The sequence below is a fragment of the Brachyhypopomus gauderio genome, chromosome 1, assembly GCF_052324685.1.
Source record: "Brachyhypopomus gauderio isolate BG-103 chromosome 1, BGAUD_0.2, whole genome shotgun sequence".
NCBI classification, from domain to species: domain Eukaryota; kingdom Metazoa; phylum Chordata; class Actinopteri; order Gymnotiformes; family Hypopomidae; genus Brachyhypopomus; species Brachyhypopomus gauderio.
The window spans coordinates 43,904,517-43,919,616 of record NC_135211.1 but is presented as its reverse complement, the minus strand read 5'-3'; the positions used below and the strand labels follow the sequence as shown (position 1 = coordinate 43,919,616).

The 15,100-nt window shown below is 47.1% G+C and overlaps 1 protein-coding gene across 15 annotated transcripts in view; it reads right to left on the bottom strand.

The window, feature by feature from the left end:
- LOC143521618 (uncharacterized) overlaps positions 1 to 15,100 on the bottom strand; it is a 316,853-nt gene that overhangs the window by 44,839 nt on the left and 256,914 nt on the right. The window lies entirely within an intron of this gene.

Sequence of the window (15,100 nt, the reverse complement as noted above, 5' to 3'; positions counted from 1 at the left end):
TGATGGTTGTCACATCAGGGGTTGATTGCATATTGTCAGACAGCAGACGAAGAATCTCTATAGAGACAAAGGGGTGAGATCTGAAAGAAGCATCTTTTCTCTCAGCCCTCATTATCCCTCCCTCCTCTCTGGACCTGTGTGTGTGTGTGTGTGTGTGTGTGTGTGTGTGTGTGTGTCTATGTGTGTCTATGTGTGTGTGAGTGTGTGTTTCATCCAATCATGGGGACATGATGCTATAAATGCTAAAAATGCTATAAAAGATGGCAAAGCGATTCTCAGTTCAGACTGCCTTACAGCTGCTATTGGAAGAGACAGAGGATTTTGATGGTGATTCAGAAGAAGAAATTTCAGGATCACATTTCTGAAATATCAGAGTCTGATAGTGATAATGAAAAGGAGGATGAGCAGCAGCCAGCTCCGTTAGCACCAGCCCGTCAGCAGCTAGCCATAGGACCAGCCTGTCAGCCAGCATGATTTATGATTCATTTCCTTATTGTGTTACATTTTAATAAAAAAGTAACTAATAAATAAATGAGAGCAAACTAATTTAACATATGTATTGTTTATTTTACTTGCAATTGGGCTAAATCTGCTGATTATTTTAACAAAAAATGCAATGGGTCCCCCACACCCTGCTGGACCCCAGGAAGGTAGACCACGCCCGGATCTCATCAGGGTTAAGACCTGCGCTGTGGAACTGGGTGAACCACTTCAATGGGTCTTCAACCTCAGCTTACAACTGGGGAGAGTGCCTACTCTCTGGAAGACTTCATGTTTAGTTCCAGTGTTCAAAAAGAACCGGACCAGTGAGCTGAACAACTTCCGACCGGTGGCACTCACGTCACACCTTATGAAGACCTTTGAGCGGCTCTTTCTCTGTCTCCTCAGACCACAAGTGCAACATGCCCAGGACTGTCTGTAGTTTGCGTACCGGGCAGGTGTTGGTGTAGAAGATGCCATCCTCTACGTAATACAGGAGTGTCTGACTGACAAACAGCAAAGGTGTCATGAAAATGTCATTCATCAGGACACAGGATATAATAAACTGTGATGTACATAGAAGGATATAGAAAGATATACATTTCACAGAAATGTAACTAGTGTAAGAGTGAAAATGTGTAAACCAACAGAAGTTCAGTTAATACAAGACCTACAGAACACATGTAGTACATATTAGGGATGTCCCGATCCAGCTTTTTGAACTTCCGATTCGATACCGATATTTATTTGCACTTCCGATCCGATACCAATATCGGCCGATACCGATACCGGCCTATCCGAGCATGTATTAAAGTTTAAAGTTATTTAGCCAACTTACTTTGTTGTCAAACTCATGTTGAAAAGCGTTTTACTCTTGATAACAAGTAGCCAGCTGAATTAGGTGTGTTTGAATAATACACAATGGTTGGTAAGGAGAAACTGACCTGTTTATTTAGCAATTGCTTTAACTTCAATCTTAATGAAGAATTTTGAAAAGCTGATAAGGCTACAAATTTTAAGATATACTGAACATGCATTGGACCCCATGCAGTTTGCCTATAGGCCAAATAGAGGAGTAGAAGATGCCACCCTTACACTACTCCATGTTCTTCTCAAACATCTTGAAGGAAGTGGGTCCCATGCTCAAATTTTGTTTATTGATTTTTCATCTGCTTTTAATACAATTCAGCCACATATTCTAGTTAATCGTCTTTTAGAACAATTTGATATTAGCTTTAACCTTGTTGGATGGATATTGGACTTTTTAACAGACAGGACACAAAAGGTTAGGGTAAACGGAGTTATGTCTGATCAGCTCTGCTCCTCCACAGGCTCACCACAAGGGTGTGCTCTTTCACCCCTCCTGTTTATTCTGTACACAAACATGTGTCAGAGCAAATATGCTAATAGGACCATTATGAAATATGCTGATGACTCTGTCATCGTAAGCCTTTTACAGAAGGACGAAAGAGGCCATGGACCAATAATAGATGACTTTGTCCAATGGTGTGAGGATTCACACCTTCAGTTAAACATATCAAAAACAAAAGACATGCACATTGACTTTGGGAAACACCTAAGATATGAGACCACCATTATGAAGGGCGAAACAGTGGAACAAGTTAAATCTTATAAATATTTAGGGACAATAATTGACTCTAAATTAAACTTCCAGGAGAATTCTGAAGTTGTATGTAAGAAAGGACAACAGCGGTTACACTGCTTGAGGAAGTTGTTTCATTTTAATGTTGATAAGACCATGATGATTTTATTTTACCGCACTTTCATTGAATCAATTGTGTCCTTTTCTCTGGCCTCATGGTTCGGCCACGTTCCTCTGATATACAAGAACAACCTAAATCAAATAGTGAAATGGTCAAGTAAACTGACTGGCGAGTCACATCTACACCCCTCTTCACTGTATGCAAGACAGCTACAGCGGATAGCGATGGCTATCCTAGCTGATAGTAGACATCCCTTGTACAGTGAGTTCCAGTACCTTCCCTCTGGGCGGAGACTGATGGTACCAGGCTGCAGAACAAATAGGTTCAAAAACAGTTTTGTTCCAGCTGCGATTACACTGTTAAACAAGAGGTAATCCCCCTTCCTCCACATACCAGTTATGTCAGTACAGTTTGTACCTTTTTATTTATTTTATTTTTATTTATCTGTTTTTTTGTTTTTTTTTTTTCTTTTTTTATGTATATGTGTTATGTGTTTGTAGTCTATATGTATGGACATCTATACCTTTCTCATGAACTGCAAAACCAGTTTACCCACGGGTACTAATAAAGTAACTTGAACTTGATTAATAAACTCAAAATAGACAAAATAATAAATAACAAACAGAAACGACATCAGTAAACCAAGGCTTAAAAAGCCATAAGTGCAAATAATAAGTAAATTGTATTAAAAAAGCAAAACATACAACCTGAGTAGAAAATAGTCTATTAACAGCATCAGTACTCTTGAGTGCTGTACTCATCAGTGCTCTTGAACAAGTGTAAACCAAAGCTAAAAAAAAAATAATCAGTGCAAATATTGTAAACTATTTAAAGCCAAAATGCCTTCTACTCCCCAATCTACTCCACACTTTGCTGCTCTATCCCCATCTACACACTCCCTTCAATTCCAACTGTTTGCCCTGCCTGCAGAACGAGCTTGATGGGGAGATTATTTTTTACAAAGATGAGCATTTCAATATGGAATTGAAGTCCTCAGTTTTCTTTAGAGACTCTTCATGTCGTTTATGGTGGTATTTCGCTAAATGCTTGATTAGATTGATTGTATTAAAAGTTCTTACAGCTTTACCACCACGCTTGACTTTACTGTGGCATATGTTGCACTCTACCTCTTCTTCTTTGTTGTCCTTTAAGGTAAAATAATCCCACACAACTGACATTTTTACGGATAACTTCAAATTTACATGGCCATCTTAATGGTTAGGAGATGCCACTGAGCTAAATTGGGGAGACGCTATGCTTGGGTGCTGAAGGTGTGCTGGAAAATGCGGACCGGATTTTACTCTCACTGGTGAAAACACAGCAAAAACTGGAATGGATTATTTAAATGGGTGCACTGGAAAACCCGGATCGAACTTGGTGAAAAGAAAGAAAAAAAAACTGGTTTGGGAGTCTGGATCGGCATTTTCTCATGTCTGCCGATCCAATACGCATTTTTTGCAAATATCGGCAGCCGATCCGATCCAAATATTGGATCGGGACAAGCCTAGCTTCTCACTCACCTGAGCTGGGAGATGTAGGGCAGACACTGAAGGAAACTCCTCACTTCACTCACTTCATCTGACCAGCCGCTCAGCTCTACTGGTTTCTTCACTGTGTGGAGTTTCAGCACTTCTAGGAAGAGGGAGGTCTTTCTCTCTGAGAGGTTTATGCACCATTCTGGAATGTGGTATAGAAACATTCACAGTTTGAAAGACTAAAGTTGTAAATGTAAAATTATCATCATTATCTATTACCAGAGGTTAAACTCACTGTCTACAGGGATCTCTGCTTCCTCACTGGGTCTGCTGGTGTCTCCCTCCCCATAGACAGCAGAGACTCTGACTCTGTAGCAGGTGCTGTAGGGTGGAGTTATGGTGCATTCACACTCAGGTCCCTCTGTTAGAATGGACTGCCAGCCCTCCAGACCAGCCTCCATATACTCCACCATGTGGTGGAGCACGGGGGAGTCTCCATCAGCCTTCCTCCAGGAAACAGTCAGAGACTTCTGAGTATGTCTGACAACTGTAGGCTGTCCAGGTCTGGATCTAGGAAATGTCTGGAACTCTGTGATTCTGCTATAGTCACTCATGTTGTTGCTGTCCAGTACAGCATATCTGAGGTGATACAGAGTCTCAGGTCATTACTTACTTTCAAGATATCTGATATTTAATTTGCACTAGTCAAATCTTAGTTTCAGATATCTAAAAATATGTTTAAGATATCTTAAATAATGAGTGTGTTTAAGATATCTTTAATTAGAATAATGACTAGTCAGAGCAAAAAACGAGATATCTGTAATTGACTTTTTGACTAGTAATAATTTAATTGTAGATATCTGAAATGTACGTTTCAGATAGTCAGTAATTAATTGCAGATATCTTGAACTTGAGCCTCCATACAAATCAACGGTGAATATTACGTAATTTATACTAGTCAGAATGTAATTGGAGATATCTCAAATTGACATTTTGCCTAGTTAAAATATAATTAGAGATATCTTAAATTAAATATACAGATATCTGTAATGTAGTTACAGATATCTGTAAAGTAAGTGGGGTGAAGCCCATTATATGTTAAAAGGGCCTGCCATAGGACTGTTTGCCATACCTAGCCATGGCACGTTTAACGGCCTCGGACCAGAGGCTCCGTCATCTCTTGCATCACTATCAGGTAGGCTAACTGATTTGTATTAGGCTAAATTTAAACATGGGTCTGTGGCGGGTGATGAGTCATCACAGGTCATCTGAGTTCAGAGTGTTGATGAGCGATTTCGATTGGAGGATTGTGCTCTCTGTCTGAGATTTTTTATTTTTATTTTTTGCTGATGCTGGTCCATCGTGGCACATACCAGTGATTATGCCTCGCGTGCCACAGGTTTGCCGACCCCTGCTGTAGACTTTTGCGAAGCTCCTTTGGCTCCGCTGCAGCCGGCATTTATTTTTTTGAGTTGCGCTGACCAATGACTGGAGACTCTCTGATGTCACGCGTTGAGGAAAAACATTTCTTTGAACGGACGCATTTTAGAAATTAAAATGGAACATTAATAAACATTAAAACAAAAAAAAATAAATATAAAAAAACAAAAACGATGCAATATTTTAAGTCGACGTATTTTCAGCGTCGACGTCGTCGACTGTATCGACCAATCGCTTCAGCCCTAATTGCCTCTATACCCAAGACTGCAGTCCGATCCACAACACGAACCTGATCATCAAGTTCGCCGACGACACCACAGTGATCGGTCTCATCTCGAGGGAAGACGAGTCTGCCTACAGAGAAGAGGTCCTGAATCTGTCGACCTGGTGTTCAGTGAACAACCTGACTCTGAACACCAAGAAAACAAAAGCGATCATTGTCGACTTCAGGAAGCACTGCATCGAACCAGCCCCCCTCTTCATTAACGGTGAGTGTGTGGAGAGGGTTCACTCCTTCAGATTTCTTGGAGTCCAGCTATCAGATGACATCTCCTGGACAGAAAACATCACCGCGACTACCAAAAAGGCTCAAAAGCGAATACACTTCCTAAGGGTTCTTAGGAAGCACAACCTGGAGTCCAACCTTCTGCTGACCTTCTACCGCTCGTCCATCGAGAGCATACTGACATACTGCATCACAGTGTGGCAGCTGCACCATGGCAGACAGGGAGAGACAGCAGAGAGTAGTGAAGACAGCACAGAGGATCACTGGCTGCCCTCTGCCCTCCCTAATGGACATTTACTCCACCTGCTGTCTCAGCAGAGCACAATCCATAATCATGGACAACTCCCACCCCGGCTCTGATCTGTTTGACCTGCTGCCCTCAGGAAGACGCTACAGGTGCATCAGATCAAAGACAACCCGGTTCAAGAACAGTTTTTTCCCAAAGGCAATAACAAACATAAACTCAAATTTGCACTAACTCCAACCCCACAGACTCTCCGACACTCACCGTGCAATATATTATACTATATCCAATGTGCAATACTTATATTTATATTGTAAATTAAGATTGTGTAATTACTGTGTATTATTTACTGTGTTTTTAAATCGTACTTGCTACTGCACTGGAGGAGCTGCTACAATTTCACTGTACTGTGTATAGTGACAATAAAAGGCATTCTATTCTATTCTATTCATTCTATTCTATTCTACATACACTGCCCTAGCCGTACCTACCCAGTTGATTACACACACACACACACACACGTTTACTCATCTCAGTCTTAGGTTCAGCAGGGAGAGACACATAGCCTAAGTAGCCTACACACACTACCACTCACACAAACCTCACCCCCCTCACCCACTTACATACCTCTTGTCACAGGGAGGTGAGAGCATGCCTCTGAGAATTGCAGAGGTCCTGAAGAAGAAGGGTCAACACTGCAAATATTGACTTGCTGCATTAACTCATTCTAACAGTCAATAAAAGCTTTTGTTACTCATAATATGATTGCAATTATATTTCTGTATGTGATAAAAACATCTGACAAACACACATAAAAACCAGAGGGCAGCAGATCATGTGAAAATATAATATGTGTGTCATTCTCAAAACTCCAGCCCCCCAGAACCCAATAAAATAGGGAACGCCTTCTCCCAATACCAGAATGACATGGAGGTAGAGGATGAGGAGTGAATGAGCCTTATTCCTGAGATTCCTCACTTGACACTTCGTCCAGCAGTGCATAACACCGGTGGTGTGCCCCCAGTGGCATCTAGCAGTGGTGCACGTTTCTTCATAGCACCCAATGCCGGTGCGCACCCCTGTTGGCATATAGGGGCAGTGCCCTACTCCCTGTTGGCATATAGGGGCGGTGCCCAACTCCCTGTTGGCATATAGGGGCAGTGCCCTACTCCCTGTTGGCATATAGGGGCAGTGAGCTACTCCCTGTTGGCATATAGGGGCGGTGCCCTACTCCCTGTTGGCATATAGAGGCAGTGAGCTACTCCCTGTTGGCATATAGGGGCAGTGCCCTACTCCCTGTTGGCATATAGGGGCAGTGCGCTACCCTCAGTAGCGCCCAATGTTGTGCGCGCCATCCAGTGACGTTTTAGACCAGTGCGCATGCCAGAGGCTCTGCCTAGGGATTCAGGGGGTCTCAACAGGCTACCGCTCCTATGGGGCTAGGAGCTCAGAAGGGTGTGACCTGGACAGTTTGCCCCAGTTCCTATTGCATTCCTCATATGTGTAAATGTACCCATGTTTGTGCCTATAACGTTTCCCTTTGTGAATGTGCTACTTTGTGTTACTGTACCAGTGTTCTTTCCTGTGGTTATTGTTGTCCCAGCGTTCCTGCCTAATCTGTACTACTTTTTTATCGTATATATAGTAAAATAGTATATATATATATACAAACCGGTATTCGGTTTAAATAGCCTTCACGTGTCAGGAACGCAGCAGGGTCGTTAATTGTTTCTCAAGTGATGCTTTTTATTGCTGCGCCGCTAAGCACACATGCAACAGAGTGCAAATCTAGCTTGCTGAAAACGAGGGACGTTCTGAACCAGAAATTCTACCAAAAATTGAAGTAAAAGATGATACCCCGAAGGAGCTTTTGCCAAAGAAAGGAGCCGTGTCTGTTGTCAGGAAGTACATATAGAATTTTAGTCATAACGCCCAGCACTACTGCACACTACCCTTGACTTAATAAATTTTTAATAGCCTAAATTACAACCGTGTATAACAACATGCTACCGTTGCTCTTGCAGTACACTTACTCCTTTTTTGTTATTAAATAAGTCTGCTGAGAGTTAGGCTGTACCTTTATGTGATATGCATGTGTAACGGAGTAAAATAACAGAAATGCCGTTAAGTGTCACTTCCTGTTGCCACTTGCCAAACAAGGACCGAACACTTACAGCATGTATGGAGCATACAAAACTGAAAACGTAAACCCATAAAGCAGCTAGCACTTTTCGATATAGTTGCATTTTTTTTCGACAAAACAGCCGTCAGAACTTTGACAACCAAAAAATGTTCGCTACTTATCATGCACCCTGAATATACGAGTTATCTAGTAAATTAGTTTAGCCTCCTTTAACCAAGTCAAGCTGGAAATGTCCCTGAGAATAACAATAGGTTTATACGAAAATAAACAGACAAAATAAACAAGTATCGTATAAAAGCAGCTAGCAAGATAATATATTTGATACCAACGTATGATGCAGTTGGCTATAGGAATCCTTTTGTTAACCATCATGGCGACTTCAACACTTCACCGTTCATCCATCCGGTCTGACTTTCACTGGTTCAGTTTACTATATCGACTCTTACTGTTACTGTAGTTAAACTGTTACAAATGGTAAAAGTTTGGAAATACAAAATATCCATTTCATGAAGAACATTTTAACTTTTCCTCCACTCACCTGCCAAAGTGCGTCGAAGTATCCGCAGGACTCCTGATTAGTTTCACTTTAGTTTCTCTTCCGTGGTGGGTCTTAAGTCTACATCGTAACGGGTTTATAACGGGTGTTTTTAACGTCTACATAAGCACGGTTTGTATAGACTGAAGAAGCGGAGTTGTTCCTATATATCACACTACAATAGAGTAACTGTGCTACATTTAAACGTGTAACGAGTCCTGTTAACAACGTTTTTAAAAAGTTCCTAAATTACGAGTTTTAACTTTAGCAGAAAATTGTTTGACGATAATATGTCGAAATTAGATTATAACAGGTTTAGGCTACAGCTGTAGACAGGGAGCGGAAGCACCGAAAGTAAAAAAAAAGCATTTATTACATATGTTTATCAGATACTCGTGTTATCCACCCCATCGGCGTAATTTAAAGCACTACGAGCGAGTGGCAGCGCTTGACTACAATCAGCCTCCGCCTCCACCGCGGGTGACACCCGCCACTACACCGCTGGGTACCCAGCTGTACACCACGATTTAATATTGTAGCGTCAGACCAATGGGGGGGTACCGGAGAGTGACGCCAGTACCCATGAGCCTCTTCGGCTCCAACGGTGTTATGTGTTCATGTATGTTTATGCCTATGTAATGTTATTAGTAATTAGTGTTTATGCACATTGTTAGTCGAGTCATCCTGGTTGTCATTATGTATTTGTGTCTCTCCTAAGTTTACCCTCCGTCAGTGTGTGATACCAGTACACCTGTGATTTACCTTGTGTTCCACGTACAAGTCTAAGCTCAATTAAAGCTCCTGTTAGTGCGCCTGCGTGCGGCAAACTAACCTCATATAGAAAATAAAAGCCTGTCTTTCCTTGAGAATGGACTTGCCTGCGGCCTCTCTCTTCCACACCACGCCACAACTGGTGTCAGAAGTGGCTCTCCGCGATGAGATATTACAACTATCCAGGGAGCTCGAACGGCTACAAACTGGAGCGAGAGAGAAACAACGAGGCAACAGGAACACGGCGAAGCAGCGCCTAGACGGGCCGAGCGATACCGACCAGCCAGCCCCTGGACGTAGGAGAACACCTGCCAGAGGGTGCGACGGGACGTGGGAACTGCCCGCCGCGCGCGCGATGGTGCCTGAAGCGACGGCGACCGCTGCAACCACCCCAATGCGCCGGCTGAGCCTGCCCGGCTATGACGGCGAAGCGGATTGGGCAGCGTTTGAGGCCCAGCTCGACGCCGTCGCCAGCTACGAAAACTGGTCCGAGGCCGAGACGGCGGTTCAGCTATGCTTGGCGCTCCGGGGACCGGCACTCAGGGTTCTGGTCGGGCTGCCCGCGGAAGCCAGACACGCGCTAGCGCCGCTCAAGGCAGCGCTCCGGACCAGGTTTGGGCAGCAGCCGGATGAGTCGACGGCAAAGCAGATTTTGGCCGGACGCCGCCGTGGCCGAGGTGAGAGGCTCGGGGTTTTGGCGTCGGAGATCGCACTGCTGGTCCGCTTGGCCTACCCACTGTTCCCGCGTGAGACACAGCTGCAGTTGGCATTGGACTTCTTCATTGGCGCAATCGAACCAGCTGAGCTGAGGAGGCACGTCCATCTGGCTAACCCGACATCCCTTGACGCTGCGGTGGAAGAGGCATCTAGAGCCGAGCACATCCTATCTAGTGATGGCAGGGACGGATCGCGTGCACAACCGACGAGCGACCGGCCAACTAGTATGCTGGCAATGCGGGGAGCAGGGACACAAGTCCACACATTGCAAAGCAGCGGGAAACGAGCAAGGAGTCGCCCGATGAGGGGTGCGGTGACTCCGGTCCCTTATGGATTACCCTCAAACTTTGTCTCGAGAATTGTCGGACAACGCGACTTGCACATCACATGTAAGTTTGGCGATGACCTTATTCCCGCTCTAATAGACACGGGGTCCTCGGTGTCACTGATTAGACCTGAACTGCTAGCTAATTACCCGGGGGGGCTTTCTGCTATGACGCGTAAGCAAGGGGGACTAACTACAGTGACTGGCGAACAGTTTGAGTTGCTGGGTCGCACTGACACCGTATTCGACTTTGGGCAGGGGCCTTGGACGCACGAGTTTTGGGTTGGGGACGTGCTAGACCCGTGTATCCTCGGTGACGACTTTCTGAAGAAAGCTAAGGCTGTCATAAACTAAGGACATGGGGTATTGTCGTTGAACGGCCACCGGATCAACTTTTGCGGTGGGGGCGACGCGGCCTCACGTTCGTGCGTAGTTTCTCCGGGCCCTACGAGTTATGTCTTGTCAGTTCAACCACCGGGAGACCCGATCCATGAGTTGTGGCTCAGAAGTAGCACAGGTTTATCTACATCACAAGGCAAGCTACTCCGTGAACTCCTAGATCGCTACAGGGGGCTGTTCGCTGTGAGCGACCGTGACTGTTCAAGAACAGGGCTCACGAGCCACTCGATTGATACGGGCGACGCCCAGCCTGTCCGCCTGAGACCCCACCGCCTCCCGTTAGCCAAACGTATGGCGGCCGAGTGCCAAATTCGCGAAATGGCAGCGGCCGGTGTCATTGAACCATCGAATAGCTCGTGGTCCGCGCCCGTAGTTCTCGCTAAGAAGAAGGACGGTTCGTGGCGTTTTTGCGTTGACTACCGACGTTTGAACGCGGTCACTAAGCTCGACTCGTACCCGATGCCACGGGTGGACGACACTCTCGAGCGGTTAGCGGGCTCGGATTGGTTCAGCTCGTTGGACCTGCGGAGCGGGTACTGGCAGGTCCCCTTGGACGATGCAGCGAAGGAGAAAACCGCTTTCTCGATCGGCACCGGTCTCTGGCATTTCACGGTTCTCCCCTTCGGGCTCTGTAACGCGCCGGCCACTTTTGAGCGCCTGAGGAAGCGAGTGTTGTCCAGCGTTCCGAGTAGTAAATGCGTTGTGTACTTGGATGACGTTTTGGTCCATGCTGCGGGTTTTGAGTCTGCGCTGGCTAACCTGGAGTTAGTTTTAATCCTCGTGGAGGGGGCGAAATTGTCCCTTAATCCGGCTAAGTGCAATCTCCTTCAACGCCGCGTTAATTTCCTCGGGCATGTTGTGAGCGGGGAGGGCATAGCTACTGACCCCAGCAAGACGGCTGCTGTTCGGGAATGGCCCACACCTCGCTCGGTGCGACAAGTTCGCAGCTTCCTCGGGCTCGCGTCTTACTACCGCCGTTTCGTGAAGGGCTTCGCGGATATCGCCGCCCCCCTTCACCGCCTGACGAGTGGTGGCGGTGCGAGGTTTAAATGGTCCGACGACGCTGAGCATGCCATTCGTACCCTGCAGCAGAGATTGTGTAGTGCACCTGTCCTGGCCTACCCCTCCTCCTCCGAGCGGTTTATTGTTGACACTGACGCGAGCGACCACGGGTTAGGAGCCGTTCTGTCACAATCCCAAGGGGGCTCTGAGCGAGTGATAGCGTACTTCAGCCGCCGCCTGGACAAACCCGAGAGGAACTATTGTGTTACGCGTTGCGAGCTACTGGCCGTGGTAGAAGGATTGCGGCATTTTCGGCCGTACATCTATGGTGTGCCGTTCTTGTTGAGAACAGACCATGCGTCGCTGCAATGGCTGCTGAACTTCAAAGAGCCAGAGGGCCAGCTAGCGAGATGGTTGGCAAGGCTACAGGAGTTTATCTTTGTGGTCGAGAACAGGCCGGGCCGAAATCATGGAAATACCGACGCGCTGTCGCGACGACCGTGCGCCTCTCTTGAGTGCAAACATTGCCAACGCGCCGAAGAAAAGGCTGAGATTGTCGGTGTGTGCGCAGCAGTCAGTCGGGCTGCTCCCACCCCCCCTGTGATGTCCTGCGTGCCTGCTGCAGAACTAGCCGATGCTCAGAGGGCAGATCCGGAGCTTGCGTGGGCGATCGGCCACCATGCCAGACTGGGACAATGCGTTGCGACGGGGGCCCATGGCCAAAGCTTTGAAGTCCAGCTGGGACAGCTTAAAGGTCGTGGGGAACGTCCTGTACCGGACCTGGGAGGACCCAAGCACCGGAGGTCGTCTGACTCAGACTGTGGTGCCGCGGGGCCTGCGTAACACGGTGCTGCAGGCGGTACACGGCCTACCTGGCTCCGGCCACTTCGGCATCACGAAGACGTTAAGCAGGTTGCGACAGAAATTCTGGTGGCCTGGTTGCAGAACAGATGTTGAACTGTATGTCCACTGCTGCGATTTGTGTGCTGCCAAAAAGGGACCGGCAAGGACTCCGCGCGCCCCTCTCCATCCCATGCAATCCGGTTGCCCTATGGAGAAGGTGGCGGTGGACGTGCTGGGTCCACTCCCAGTGACTGAGTCGGGTAACCGCTATGTGCTCGTAGCCATGGACTACTTCACTAAATGGCCAGAGGCATACGCGGTGCCCGACCAGAGTGCGATTACAACGGCAGAGACTCTGGTGGGGGAGTTCTTTTGCCGTTTCGGTGTTCCGGAGGTGTTACATAGTGACCAGGGCCGGAACTTCGAGTCTGAGGTCATGAGCGAGGTCTGCCGCTTGCTGGGGGTACACAGGACGAGAACAACACCTCTTCACCCACAGTGTGATGGTCTGGTCGAGCGATTCAACCGGACCCTAGCCACCCAACTGGCTATGGCTACCCGGGAGAATCAGCGAGACTGGGACAAACAGTTACCTCTGGTCCTGCTGGCATGCCGCTCTGCCATGCAGGAAACTACTGGCTTCACCCCTGCTATGCTTATGTTCGGCCGGGAACTGCGGTCTCCAGTGGACCTGGCATTTGGGGCACCCCCGACGGATGACGATGAGGTTGATCCGGGTCCTGTGTTTGTCTCTAGGTTACGGGCGAGGCTGCACAACGCCCACAAGCTCGCCAGGGGTAACCAGACAGAGGCCAAACTACGTCAGAAGCGCGCATATGACATGCGCTGCTACGGTGAACCCCTGCCCACAAACTCAGAAGTTTGGTTATATAACCCCCGCCGGAAGAGAGGACTATGCCCCAAGCTGCAGTCTGCTTGGGTGGGGCCGTGCACAGTACTCTCACGGGTAAGCGACGTCGTTTATAGATTGCGCTGGGGCCGGCGGCGCCTCGTGGTCCACCACGTCCGCCTTGCCCTTTACCGCCCAAAGGTGCAGGACACTGGACGTTGCCCAGACTCCTCCCCCCCGGTTTCCTCTGTGCTTACTCCTGCTATGTCCCCTGGAGCCGGTCCGGCCAGACCGCAACGCATGCGGAGGCTACCGCAGCGCCTGCAGGACTGTGTCACGTGAACTGTTATTCTCTCTGTGGGTTGACTTGTTTATGTACTGTTTAACTGTTGAAACCTTGTTAACACTATTGTGTTTGATGTTGTTGTGTTTAATGATGCAGGCCAGCTTATTTGTTACTTGTCCAGGCCTTGGTTATGCGGTTATGTACGTGGTATCATTCATTTTGTCCTGAGTGTCCTGTACTGGGTTTGCGCCTTGAAAAAAAAAAAAAGTTCTCTTTTGTGATTGTTGTACCCTTCTGCAATGTTCATGCCAATCTGTGCTGTTCTGACTGCCTCTCACGATGCGATGCTTGTGCCATGTCCCATTTTCACTGTACTGTTGCCGGTTTACACTACTGTGTTAACCATGTGACTCTTGGAGGGGGGCTGTGTAGCGTCAGACCAATGGGGGGGGGGGGGGGGGGGGGGGGGTACCGGAGAGTGACGCCAGTACCCATGAGCCTCTTCGGCTCCAACGGTGTTATGTGTTCATGTATGTTTATGCCTATGTAATGTTATTAGTAATTAGTGTTTATGCACATTGTTAGTCGAGTCATCCTGGTTGTCATTATGTATTTGTGTCTCTCCTAAGTTTACCCTCCGTCAGTGTGTGATACCAGTACACCTGTGATTTACCTTGTGTTCCACGTACAAGTCTAAGCTCAATTAAAGCTCCTGTTAGTGCGCCTGCGTGCGGCAAACTAACCTCATATAGAAAATAAAAGCCTGTCTTTCCTTGAGAATGGACTTGCCTGCGGCCTCTCTCTTCCACACCACGCCACAATATGATACTGCATCGCGATAAGTGTTGAATTACGTACGGACGCCCTGCAGTTATTCTGTAAATGAAATTTACTCCACACACTGCTGCGTTTTCCTGGACTTCATCAGGCCATAACAGTTTGATCTGTAAGTTGCTACAGTCCTTAAAGAAACCTCCGCCACACTATTGACTTAATAAATATTAGTAGTGGTACATCTACGCGTGTTGCAGTCACGCTGCGTTGTTGGTTACGTCATCACGCTGTTTTGCCGTCCCGAACAGAAATACAAACACCGTAATTAGGCCGTAAGGTGAAAAGTCCTTCAGAAAAGAAATTCCGCTCCGCTCTCTCCGTACCAAACACGCTTCAGCTCATAAAAAAGAACGAGTTAAGTTGAGGTTAAAAAAAAGTTTCGCCGCTCAAAATACAGTACTTTTTTTGTTCGCAGCGTTTAATGGAAGGACTAGTGCCTGGTAGGCGTAATAACACTTTGGCTCTTGAGAGGTGCCACGGTTGAGACGTCATCAGAATGGACCAATCGGAGAGCTGGTATGTCAGCT